The 13,257-nt window shown below is 48.2% G+C and overlaps 1 long non-coding RNA gene across 1 annotated transcript in view; it reads left to right on the top strand.

Annotated features, from left to right (window-relative positions):
* LOC128315922 (uncharacterized) overlaps positions 1-13,257 on the top strand; it is a 129,149-nt gene that overhangs the window by 107,786 nt on the left and 8,106 nt on the right. The window contains exon 3 of the long non-coding RNA XR_008299131.1: positions 4,356-4,467. This is a non-coding gene — a long non-coding RNA (uncharacterized LOC128315922). The remainder of the gene's footprint in view (positions 1-4,355; positions 4,468-13,257) is intronic.

Here is a 13,257-nt window from a genome sequence, read left to right as displayed (position 1 = left end):
AAAGCACAGGGGTATTCCAAAGGGGTTAAGGCAGCAGATGGAAGCCCTGAAAACTAGGGCAGGTAAACAGGAGAGGTAGAGTAGTGCTGGACAAGCTTATTTCTCAATACTTTGTTCTCCTTCCTGCTTTTGCTCATTTTGCTGTCTGTCTCAAAGGCCTTTCCTCCCCCGCTTACCCTCCAACCTGCCTCCACATCCCACCCCTCATCTGGTGAATTCTTTTTCATACTTGAAGACCCAGTTCAATTATCATTGTCATTGTCACAGACTCAGCTTACCCTTGGCTCCCAAAGCATCACCTTTCTAGACCACGTTTTGATCACAGGTAGTTATCTGTGTATGTGTTTCTCCTTTACTAGCTATTACATTCTAGACAGCAAGGGCTGTATCCTAGACATCTTCCCCTATGTAGAGCCACACACGGTGGGCACTCAGTAAGTATTTGTGGAGAGTCCCTTAGGGTCTTCATCTCTGACCTATGTCTTTAGGTCTGACCTATGTCTTTATGTCTTTAGCTGGGGCATTTCAGACGGTGGCTTGCCTGCCACAAAGACCCCCATTCTGGTTTCCAGAAGTGTTCCACAGAAGGCCCCAACATTTCTGTGCCAGAGAGAGCCAGAGAGCCACATTCCTACCAGGTAACGGCCCTCACAGCTAAATGCAATGCCACCCTGAAGGAGACCACTTGGAAGGAGAGCCCAGGATTTTTGGCAGATTCCATATTCTAATATGCCTCCTGGAAGTCTGTAAATTTGGACATTTGCCCAAATTCTGTCTAGAAATTGGTACTCACCTGCTTTTGGAGAAAGAAGTAAGATGTCACTTTGGGCAAGGGAAAACCTCATTAAGGGCTGTCATTTATCTCCCCGGGGAGCCACTTGCCTGTTGTGAACCGAGTCCGAAAATGCAAATTCTTTCTTGGAGAATGAGTATGGCAGCTGATGTTGCAACATCGCTCAGAATAATTTGAGAGCCATTCTTTTATTATTTTTTTTTAATTTTTTTTTAACGTTTATTTATTTTTGAGACAGAGAGAGACAGAGCATGAATGGGGGAGGGTCAGAGAGAGGGAGACACAGAATCCGAAACAGGCTCCAAGCTCGGAGCTGTCAGCACAGAGCCCGACGCGGGGCTCGAACCCACGGACCGCGAGATCATGACCTGAGCCGAAGTCGGCCGCTTAACAGACTGAGCCACCCAGGCGCCCCTCTTTTATTATTACTATCATCATCATTACCATTATTTCAACCTAGCAATTAGGTTAATATGATTTAGTCAGCATTTTCAGCAAATTGCTATGGCGTGAAGGAGTGTGTGTGTGTGTGTGTGTGTGTTAGGGGCTCATGCTATCCTGTTTTAGGGGTTAATGCTTTAAGCACAAATATGTGCCCCAGGCTGAAACCTGATGAGTGATAGGGAGCCAGGGAGAAAGAAGGGCTCCTAACGATACTTTTCCTTATTAATATGAACGTAATCAACATGACTGCCTAGTAAAATATAACCCATATTATATAACCCGGTCTGTGAGGCCACACCAGATCACACATGTACACATCAGCATCTCAGCACCTCCTGTGCATCCTGGCACTCTCTGTGGCTAAGCACCGTGGCAGCCCCAAAGAAGGCTAAGATGAACTTGACCTAAGCAAATGGAAGCAGCCCTTGTGGCTTGTCTCTTGCAGGAGCCACTGCTTGATTTATTATCACATCCCCAATTACCCAGTGCTTTAACACACCTGGTAAAGCAGGGGGGCAGGGGCACGAACAGCATTAGATCCTGTCCGCGGACAGCCAGGGAGCATCACCGAAAAAGTTGAAGTGTTGGCATCAGCAAGACCTGAGTGTGAATCTTAGCTCTGTGACCTTGCAGAGATTCCTAAACCTCTCTGAGTCTGTTTCCTCATCCACAAAAATGGGAGCTGTAAACCTCTCCCCAGGGCGGTTATAAGTGTTAAATAGGATAAAATTCATGTATCAGTGTAGGCACATGCATTTAGGCACTCAGTAAAGAGAAGCTATTTTGTTGTGATGGTCATTCTGTTCTCATGAATTCACGCCATCTCGACCCTTGTTTCCTGGTTCCATAGTGCCTAGATCAGTGCCTACCCCAGGGCTCTCATGGTGCTTGCTGGCCAGGGCCTCACAGAACCTCCATGGCCGAAGGGACTGTCCTGAAGACATCCAGGAGGAGGCACCCCACCCCTGGGGAATCTCTGTCCTCTTCCTCCCGCCCCCCCCCCCCCCAGCCCTGAGAAGTAATTTGAGATGTCAGGCTGGACATTTCTCTCAAAGGACAATGTGTTTTCAAGCACTGACAGGGCGACAGTGTGCAGGCTGCGCCTGGACGCTCGGTGACTATGTTTGGGTCTCCCTTTCCTGGGAACCCCCTGTCCATCTGTAGTGTTCCTCAGTAGACACCCACATGACAGGCCTCTGAACCCCATTATGCCTCATCTTTTTTGGAGACTGTGGCCAGGACTGAAAGACCCGGGGCCATCACTGCAATGGCAGTAACTCTGCCCAGAGGGTAGATAAATGATCTTGTCGATGGTTTAATCCCCCACCCTTAAGCTTACTTTTTAAAACTTAGAGGGGTGCCTGGATGGCTCAGTCGGTTGAGCGTCCGACTTCGGCCCAGGTCATGATCTCATGGTCCGTGAGTTCGAGCCCCGCGTCAGGCTCTGTGCTGACCGCTCAGAGCCTGGAGCCCATTTCAGATTCTGTGTCTCCCTCTCTCTCTGCCCCTCCCCGTTCATGCTCTGTCTCTCTCGGTCTCAAAAATAAATAAACGTTAAAAAAATTTAAAAAAAAACTTAGAAATAATAAACAGGGAGAAAATGGAAAAACTATAGTTCTACTCTCTGAAAACCTTTGCTAGCATTTAGCAACACCTCTCACAAGTCTTTCTCTAATACATATTTTACACAGTAATTATCGTCCACGTACTTAATAGCCATGTGTATATGCCCTGCTTCTTCCATTTAATTGCACAGAGTAAGCATCATTTTAAAAGTCACTTAATATTCCGTAAAGAAGGACACGCCATGATTTATTTACCCCAATCACCGGAACCCTAGATGACTGCCCAAACATTTGCTATGGCTTTTATAAATCTGTAAACACTTGTAAATGGCATTACGAAATAAATCAAGCTTTCTCTGCTTTGGCAGTAATTTCAGGATTTATTTTCTAGAAATGTAAGTTTAAATGTTGTAAGCCTCTTGATACGTATTACCAAACTAATTGCCAAGAGACTTATACCGGTGTGTAAACCCCCAAACTTTGGTCCCCCCCCCCCAAATCCCAGCATCCTTAGAGGATGCCTCAATTAAGCAGCAGAACACGGACTCCTCCATCAGTGTCACTCCCATACTGCCGAGGACAGGAGGTGACATTAGGATATGCACGATCAAAGTTTTTTTTCACGTATTGGCAAAACCGACATACCAAACCATCCATGTTTCTGTAAATGTCGTTATTAAGGACCTGGTTAAAATATGTGTTTCAGTTCTGTTTGTCTGTCTTCAGTGTGTTGGGTTGAAGTAAAACGACTATGTCCTAAGAGTTCAGCAGTACCCTGTTAGGACAGATGCTGTGACAGTGGCATAGGAATCCCCACCCTGGTCAAACAGGCCGAGCCCAGCCGTGCCCTTAGGACAATGGTGAAGGAAGGAAAAGCGAGTGGGGAAAATTGGTTTCCACCCATAGGCCCACATGCCAATAACATGCAGAGACCCTTGGAGGGCTGAGAGTGAAGTAAAAGCAGCATTTTGTGTTGTTACCAGGCACGATGCCCTTGATGGAAATGAGGGATCTGAGAAAGTGAAGTGACCGGGGCAGACGTGAGGGTACCAGACTCCACCACGGGGATTTCAGGCATGGGGAGGGAGGAAGAGACAAAAACAGGCGATTCGGAAGGAAGTTTTGTAAACCAATCAGACGGTTTTGCAATCTGGCCTTGAACACAAGTGTTGTCAAACTGTGCCAGAGCTGGGACCTGTTTCTGCTGCTGAAACATCCAGGTGTGTGGCAAGAGCGTGAGCTTCAGATCCTGGTTCCACCACTCCGTGCCCAATTTTGTAACTTTCGATGGGAAGAGTGACACTACTAATTTCATAGTACCAGTGGGAGAAAGGGAAGGGACGGGGGTATCTAGCTCGGTGGCCAGCGCACAGACAGACTGCAACAGAGGCCAGTAAGTAAGAGCTGGGGGGGGGGGGGGGGGGGGGAGGGGCGGAGACATGTCAAGTGGTGACAGCGGGGAGGGAAGAAGAGGAGGATGTGATACAGTATTGAGTAGTGACAGTCCCGCTGGTGGTCTTACCACCCAGATAATTCTTGGCTCTCCATCACAGGGCTCAGAGGACATCCTGCCTCTCCCAATCTCTACCGAAGGAGTCCCAGAAAGAAAGAGGTGCCTGGCAAGGGAATTCTATGTACCCCCTGACTTCCAAAGGGCTGGGACGGGTAAATACTATTGAGAACCTATACCCCAACTGTAGTGGGCTGAATAGTGTCCCCCTGCAAAACTCATGTCCACCTGAACCTCAGAATGTGACCTGATTTAGAAATGAGGTCTTGGGGCACCTGGGTGGCTCAATTAGTTTAAGCACCAACTTCGGCCCAGGGAAAGATGGCACAGTCCGTGGGTTCGAGCCCCGCATCGGGCTCTCTCGGAGCCTGGAGCCTGCTTCGGATTCTGTGTCTCCCTCTCTCTCTGCTCCTCTCCCACTCGTGCTCTCTCTCTCTCTCTCTCTCTCTCTCTCTCAAAAATAAACATTAAAAAATTTTTAAGAAGAAAAGAAATGAGGTCTTTGCACATGTAATTAGTTAAGGATCTCAATGAGGGTGGGTGCCAAATCCAACGACCAGTGTCCTTACAGGAAGAGGGGAGGACACGCTAAGACACAGGGAAGAAGGCCTTGTGGAGTTGGAAGCAGAGATCGGAGTTATGCTACCATATGTCAAGAAATGCCAGGAGCCACCGGGGGCTGAAGGCAAGGAAGGACTCTCTCCTAGAAATTTCAGAGCAGCATGACCTGAAATGTAGCAGCTCAACAGGGGCCAGAACCAGTGCCCTGACCCCCATCCAGGGGGTCTTCCCTCACTTTAGGAAATCCTCCAAGCCTTGGATGTGCAACTTTACATCTAGGTTAGGACCAGAGAAAGGCCCATTTTGACCAGGCCCCTTACCCCACTGTGCACATGTCCTTCCCAAAGAGCACTCGGTGAGTGGAGCCTACTTCTCCTAAGAATGACTTACTGCCCAGTTGCAGGTAAGAGCTCCGACTGGTTCATCATCCTGAGACTGGTGAGTTTGCTCAACGGTTGGCCTAAGAGGGAAAATGCCAGAGAGTTCCCTCCTCCTGCTGAAACCAAGGGGCAAGAAGTTAATCCCCCAAAGGTGCTGCCAACTGCCACAGGATGTTTCATCGTAAATGAAAGATACACTGCATAAATCATGTATGCTCAGTACTTGTTGAATCAATGAATGTTGGTGGATAAATATCGCTAAGCATTCCTTTAATAGGGCACAGAGTTATCTTTTTTTTTTTTAAGTTTATTTATTTCGAGAGACGGAGCGAGAGAGAGCATGTACATGCATTGGGGAGGGGCAGAGAGAGAGTGAGGCCAAGAATCCCAAGCAGGCTCTGTGCTCCCAATGCAGGCCTTGAACCCACGAATCATGCGATCATGACGTTAGCCGAAATCAAGAGTTGGACCCTTAACCAACTGAGCCACCCAGGCACCCCAGAGCACAGAGTGTTCTATTCTGCATGTAAACAATTGCTTCCAGGGGCACCTGGGCGGCTCAGTCGGTTAAGCATCCGACTTCAGCTCAGGGCACGATCTCACAGTCTGTGAGTTTGAATCCCATGTCAGGCTCTGTGCTGACAGCTCGAAGCCTGGAGCCTGCTTCGGATTCTGTATCTCCCTCTCTCTCTGCCCCTCCCCTGCTCGTGCTCTGTCTCTCTCTGTCTCAAAAATAAATAAAAACTTAAAAAAAATTTTTTTTAAATAATAATTGTTTCCATTTGTTGAGCACTTAACTATGGACCAAGTACTATGCTAAATTTGTTGGCCAGGCCCCATCAGAAGCAAGCTGAACACTCTAAGCAGGTCATTTGAGGAGAGTTGAATAAAGGGGCTATTTGTAAATGTGTGGCCAAGTGGGGGGACCCACAAAGGAGAATGCAGTACCCCAGGGTAGATGGCACAGAGCTCCCTGGGCTGTGACTTGGGATCAAGGGAAGCAACTTACTGATGGTGCCCAACAAGCAAGGAGCCTGCCCTCAGCCTCATTCCTGTGCAGGATCCACAGGGACAAAGGGAAGGTAGCCTTGCCCTCTCAGAATTTGACATAACTTAGGCCATTTAATTTTCACAGCAGCCCTGTGAGGCAGGTACTATTATCAGCAGCCCATTTCAGACACATGGAAACTAATGGTAAAAGAAGAAATAACTTCTGGTAAATAATTTCTGGGTCAGGATTTGAACCCAGATCGCTCTGACTCCACAGACCATAGAGTTTTTCCGTTTTCACGTATTGTGCCATGCGTTGCCATGAAATTAGCAAAATGAATTGGTTTAAAAAAAAAAAAAGATAACTCTAAAACTGGATTTTCTCTCCCCCTTAACTTTTCATATCAAATATATACTTTTCTTTGTCGTTTGGGGATGGGAAAACTAACTCATAAAGTAACTAACTGGTGAGCACCATAGAAGCATGTTAAATCACTAAACAGTGGGGACCTGAATGTTCTGTTATTCAGAAAGAAAAGAGAGAAAAGATGAAAGAAGACGTAGGCTGTGGGCACCAGACGGATCTTGGTGGTCGGCAAGCTCCCTCCCCTCCCTGTGTGGGGAAGACTAGAGAGGTCAGCTGAGTGGAGAGCCGTGAAAGCCATGAGCCAAGAAAGCGCTTCAACCTCACCCTCTACCATAGGTACACTCTGCCCTCACCAGCTGGAGCAGCCTGTCCAGGCTTTGGCCTTCGCTCATGCTGTTCCTTCTGCTTGAAATGACTGGAAAGAACAAGTTCTAACACGGCTCCAAACGCTGCACGCACATCTGATTTCATCTTTGAAACAACCTGTTAGATGGGTCCTGTTACTACCCTCAGTCGAGAGCCGTGGGAAGTGCAGGCACAGAGCAGTTGAGTAACCTACCCGAGATCTCACAGCTAATAAGTAGCGGAGCAAGAATTCAAACTCAAGGAATTTGATCCAAGCCCTTGTTCTTTTCTGTTGAACTCTACTTTCTAGAATGCCCTAGCCACTTCCTCCCAGCCTCTGTTCAGTTCCTTCCTATGGATATCTCAGAGGCCTATAGCTTCGGGGTGCTCAAATTTTTCTGTCAAAAGACTTAATGTCTGAGGACAAGGAATAGGTGCTCCTGGGGTCTGGAGCCATACCCTTGAACCTGTCATGTAGGAAAAATCTCTTTACAGTCTCTTGTTTTTAAAAATTCACCCAAGGGGCATCTGTGTGGCTCAGTTGGTTAAGCGTGTCTTAATTTTGGCTCAGGTCATGATCTCATGGTCGTGAGATCGAGCCCCGCGTCCTCAGCAAGGAACGTGAAGCCTGCTTAGGAACCCGTCTCTCCTCTCTTTCCCCTCCCCTGCTCGTGTTCTCTCTCTTTCTCAAAATAAGTAAACTTTAAAAAAATTTCATCCATATTTTATCCTCTTCTACATAGTACTTTCATGTATGTTTGGTTGTTAAAACAATATTTTTAATTACTTACCACCGAGTAAACTGATGCTCTAGCGAGAGGCACCAGGCTTATCCTCTGACTTCACCCAGCCCACCACGCAAGCCCCACACCCTCCAGGAATATGAAGCCCCCCTTAGTCCCAGCATTGCTTCCTCAGGCGAACCTGCCTTAAGTCTGCTCCACCTGGCTGAGCTAGGAGCCTGTGCTCACCAAGCCTTCAACACCTCTCATTTCCAGAAGAACTGTCAACTCTCCCATCCCTCAAGATGGTGACTCAGTCCTTCCTTGAGTAATTCAGGCAGCTGCCCTAAAGAGCTGTTAGTTCCAAAAGGCGCCAGGCAGAGCAGGCAAGAAGCCAAGTGCTGCCCTGCAAAATGATGTGACACCATGAGGAAGGTGGAAGAATGACCCGCCCACTAAAGAAACATGGTGTTTCTCAGTGAAGAGCTGCTAAAGGTTTATCAGCCAGCTCTGGGTGCGGGCGGGGGAGCCATGATTTGTGAGGTTTGCCAGTGTCCGTAGTGTAAAGATGCCCACCATGGCCAAGGTCAAGCTACCAGTGTGATGTCACTAAGCATGGAGTTGGACAATGATACTCAGTAATACACATCCGGTAGTCGGCCGCACAGAATCAATAGATGGAAGTTACTTCAAGAACGTAGACGATACTAGAGTAAAACAATTAGAAAGTACTGAATTTTTAGTATTTGTCTTCAGTTTGATATATTTGCTTATTTTATACAGTTTGCTACTTCTTAATGGCAACGCTTAACAAGCGGCTTGCAAAATTCCTAAACATGTATCAGTCAGCTCTTATAAGCCAGGATGGGCTACCTCCGGCACACCACTGAATAGCTGGATTTTTCTTGCATGGTTTAAACAACACTGTCTCCCAAAATTAATTGTTGTGTCAGGGAGAAATGTATAGTCATAATTTAATGTCACTGCTAGATCGTAGAACCCGTACCTATGGGGCTCACACTGATGGGAATATTAAAAAGAAATCCAAAGAGGGGCGCCTGGGTGGCTCAGTTGGTGGGGCTTCCGACGCTTGATTTCAGCTCAGGTCGTGATCTCACCATTCGTGAGTTCGAGCCCCATGTCAGACTCTGTGCTGACAGCAAAGAACCTGCCTGGGATTTTCTCTCTCTCTCTCTCTGCCCCTCCCCGACTTGCTCTCTCTCACTCTCTCTCTATTTCTCTCACACTCTCTCAAAAAAGAAAAAAAAAACACTTAAAAAGAAAAAAAGAAACCCAAAGAGAAGGATCCTTACTCACTGCCAACTATGGGCTGCAGGACTTAGAACTTCTCCCTCTGTGGTCCTGGTTTGTCTCTAGGACTTGAGTGGCCCTGACAGGGATTGGGGAAGAGAAGATGGCTGAATGGGCAATACTCCAGAATGAATGTCCTAGGGCAGGGGTATCAGAAGGATGGAAGTTAGGGGCGCCTGGGTGGCTCAGTCTGTTAAACATCCAACTCTTGATTTTGGCTCAGGTCATGATCTCATGGTTTGTGGGATGGAGCCCCGCATCGGGCTTCTTCTCTGACAGCACATGGAGCCTGCTTCGAATTCTGCCTGTCCCTTCTCTGTCCCTCCCCTGCTTCTCTCTCTTTCCCTCAAAATAAACTTTAAAAAAATTTTTAAAAGAAGATGGAAGTTAGAAACTTCTAGTGGGGAGGGAGAGAGGATTCCCAAAGGTGTTGGGTGGAGATTTGAAGACCTGGACTTGCCAAAGTGTGGGAGAAATTCAGGGTTTGACAAACCAGGTCAGGTTTAAGGGGGTGTCAGTGATAGGCTTATTTTTAAGTGCCTTTCCTTTAAGATTCAAGGGAAACTTGGGGCACCTGAGTAGCTCAGTTGGTTAAGCATCCAACTTTTGATTTGGGCTCAGGTCATGATCTCATAGTCTGTGGGATCGAGCCCCACATCGGGCTCTGTGCTGACATCACAGAGCCTGTTTGGGATTCCCTCTCCCTCTCTCACTGCCCCTCCCCTGCTTGTTCTCTCTCTCTCTCTCTCTCTCTCTCTCTCTCTCTCTCTCTCAAAAATAAATAAACATTTTTAAAAAAGATTTGAGGGAAAGTTTAACAAGAAACTTGGCTTTTCTTTCCATATGTCATAATTCCAAGTTTGGAACCCTTCAGTACAGAACTCAGGTCATGCCTGTTCAGCCTCATGTGGCTATTTTAGGAAGCCCAGCTAGATGGAGTAGCAAAGGAATATTCATCTAGTCACTGGCCTCAGAGAAGAGGAACCATTAGCTTCCCAAGCATCCAGGGAACGACTCAGGGTTCATGGAGGCAGAGACACGAATACCAGGGGAGGCTCTGAGAGGACAGACAGATAACCCAACCTTCTGCCCACTCCTGTAGATTATTGGACACTGCCTTCTGAAGGATGTGGGAGGGACCCCCATGTCTGCATAGCATCTCTGACTCTACCTAGCACACAATACCATTGTTGCTGTCCTTGTCTGCTTCCTTTCTTAGATCTTACACTCTTTGAAGGGAAGAGAAAATGTCATTCCTAGCACAGACTTGGTATGCAGTAGGTAGTCAATATATGTTTGAAGGTATTAGTGAGATTCCCGAAGGAAGTGCCTTCTTCAGTCTTCTTATGAGAAGAAAACCCAGAACCGCTGGACCAGAACCAGCCATGAGGCAGACATAAGCAAATGAGAGACGCTGACCCAGGAGCTCACAACCAAATGTACTAGTCAATGAACAAATGTCATGTTTGGCCCCTAATGAGCCCAAGGCACTGAACTTGGTACCGGGAGAAGACAGGGCGTTTCCACTGTCTTCTACTGTGAAAGGAACTGTGTCCACCGGAGGAGATCAGACGAATCCAAGATGAGTTCGTGGGCATCTCTGTGAGGTTGGGTGACTCACCTAAGGTCTCAGGAGCAGGATGAGGATTCTGCCCAGGCTCCTTGCTCCTTCACCAGTGCTGGCCACTCCCCCCACCCCCTGCCCTCTGGACCAGGCAGAAATGCTGGCAGGATCCCCTTCATCCAAGGAGACTTTGCAGACCTGTGGTATTGTCGCGGGGCTCTCCTGGGGTGGTGGAGGTGGCTGGAGGCAAGAAAGTAGGAAAGGGGAAATGAGGCAGCCCAGGGGAATCTGGAGGCTGGAAAAGACAAGTTATACCCGGGGAAATGCATCAAGGGTATGGGTGGTGCTCTGGGTTGGGTGGGAGAGTAAAGTGGTACAATGCTGGAAAGGCAGCTTGAGGTTCTGTAGCCCAGAGCCTTGAGTGCCCAGCTCAGAATCTGGCACTTCACAAATCAGTTTCTTCATTGGAGGGAGTGAACATTTACTTGTGTCATTATTCAATTAATGTCTCTCTCTCGCACTACCCCGTAAGCCCCACAGGCGGGCTGTGCCTGGTTTTGCTCACCAGCGTTCCCCCTGTGCCTGCAGAAGTGCCAGGAATGGGGCAGACACTCAGTAAGTGTTCATCTAATGAGTGATGTGATTTTCAATTTGTACTTCCAGTGTCAGATTCCGAGGCAGCCTCAGGAGCCGGGGAGGCGCCAGGCCTAAGCAGCACTTCCTCCTCCGGTCCTCTGTATGCAGAAGGTACCTTCAGTGTCTCATTCAAAGCAAGAGTTCCTTACCTAAAAAACAGAACAAGTTTGGCTCCCACTGGAGCGGTGTCCTCTAAGGCCCTCACTGCCGTATCCTTGTGGGCATTGCCAGTGGCCAAGATGCAGAGGTCTGTGCGTGGCAGGGCCAGACCATGCTTCTCTAGGTCAGTCTGTCTCTGCTGCTGGTTGGACCGGGACGTTTTGTCCCCTTTGGAGTTCAGGACCTGATCCCCAAAGAGAGCCTTTCTTCTGCTATTGCCCGAGGCCCCAGGAGAATGACTCTGTAGTTCCTGCTCTAGCCTCGCAGGCCCAATGTGCTCATCTCCTCAGGCTAGCAGATGCCCTGACCTTGCTGAAGGTCACCCCCAGACGTGCCAGCTCCCTCCAGCTCCCTGGATTTTCCAGACCTAGAGCGGCCAAGTCAGTTGAAAAGAAAAAAATATATATCCTCCTTCCATGCCCAGACTCCTCACACTTCAGCTGGGGAAGTGCCAACAAAAATAGCATGATGCCATCCCCTGCACCACTGATCCTGTTAATCCCTTTTCTGCCAAATATTGAGTCTCGGTTTTTATATAAAAGTGATTTTATTGTCAGAGGCCGGTTAGAAGCCTCTGAGGGCTATGCTGGGAAACCTGGCGGTGTCTTTGATGTGTAGGGTGATGCGGAGCCCTCAGCCCCCTGAGCCCCAACAAGGAAAGACATGAGATTTGCAGAAGGCCGGGAAGCTGGAGGAATTCTGTGTCAGACAGTATGCTTTTCCAGTGGCATCTGTTTTGGCATTTCGCAACCAGCACACCTCTGCAAGGCAGCCTGCAGGAGAGGATTTCTCAGCCTCTAAGGGGCCTGTGAGGAACACCACATTCCTCTCTGGACCACCCCCTTTCCTATCCCCACCATAAGGAACAGTGTCCCCTCTGCTGGGGTGCCCTGCCCCCACTCACACTCCCATCACCAGGAATCCCAATACCAATCTATTCTAGAAGGGCTGCTTTCAATAGGTGAGGTGGACTTGGGGCCAGGAGGTGCAGGTGGGGGGCTCAGCTTTGGGCAACACTGGAAACGTAACCTCTTTGGGATTAGTTCCTCTTCTGTAAAAACAAAAACATGAATACCTGCCCTACATCGTATATGACCACCAAAATGTCTAAGTGAAATCATGTAATTTCCAAAGCTCTACGTACTATGAAGAGCCTTGTACTTAGACCGAGCATCATTACAAGTTGGGTAAAGTACAAGGAGGACTGGGGGAGCAAGGGAGTTAGAGGTATGTGCAAGGGAGTGATGATAGTGAAGAACCATGGAATCTAAGACAGAAAGGAAGGGAAATGAAGCCAGGAAGACACTGATGGATAGCAAGAAAGGAGTGGACCAATAGGTCTGGGTTTGTGATGAAAACAAAGAATTATTGTAGGAAGGCTTGAGGAAGTAAGCTTCTGTATGTATGGGAAATGATGGTCAGAGAGTGAGGTGCTGGGTTTGCTATTTGGGAGGTTATGCCCTTTTGGGTATTGGGAAGTGAGTGGGTAGCTGAGGTATGAAAGTGGTCTTGGCAATGAGGTCCAGACTGGGAACCTGGAAAAGTCATCCTTGTGAATGATGAAGGCCCAAGGATTATGAGGGAGTTGGGGTGGAAAGGGCGTCTAGGAGCCCAGGAGCCAAGGTGGTTGGTGATGGAGTAGGTTGACCAGGAAGGCTGGAGAACATCAAGGAAGGGGAGGGAGCTGAATGGTGTGATTCTAAAGGAGCAGGGACTTTCACAAGATGAAAGAGAGTGCAGGAATAGCCTGGGGAGCCAGGAAGATTGCAGACTGATCCCATGACTCTGAGGAAGGTATATATGAGAATGGCAGTCCCCACCTGAGAGGACAACAGGCTGAGAGAAGGGAACATTCCAGAAAAAGACTGAGGGTACAGAGGATTTGCTGTCACGGAGCAGTTAGGGGATAA

This window comes from Acinonyx jubatus, chromosome B3 (genome assembly GCF_027475565.1).
Source record: "Acinonyx jubatus isolate Ajub_Pintada_27869175 chromosome B3, VMU_Ajub_asm_v1.0, whole genome shotgun sequence".
Classification (NCBI taxonomy): domain Eukaryota; kingdom Metazoa; phylum Chordata; class Mammalia; order Carnivora; family Felidae; genus Acinonyx; species Acinonyx jubatus.
The sequence above is the reverse complement of the archived record's forward strand: the minus strand, read 5'-3'. Positions and strand labels throughout refer to the sequence as shown.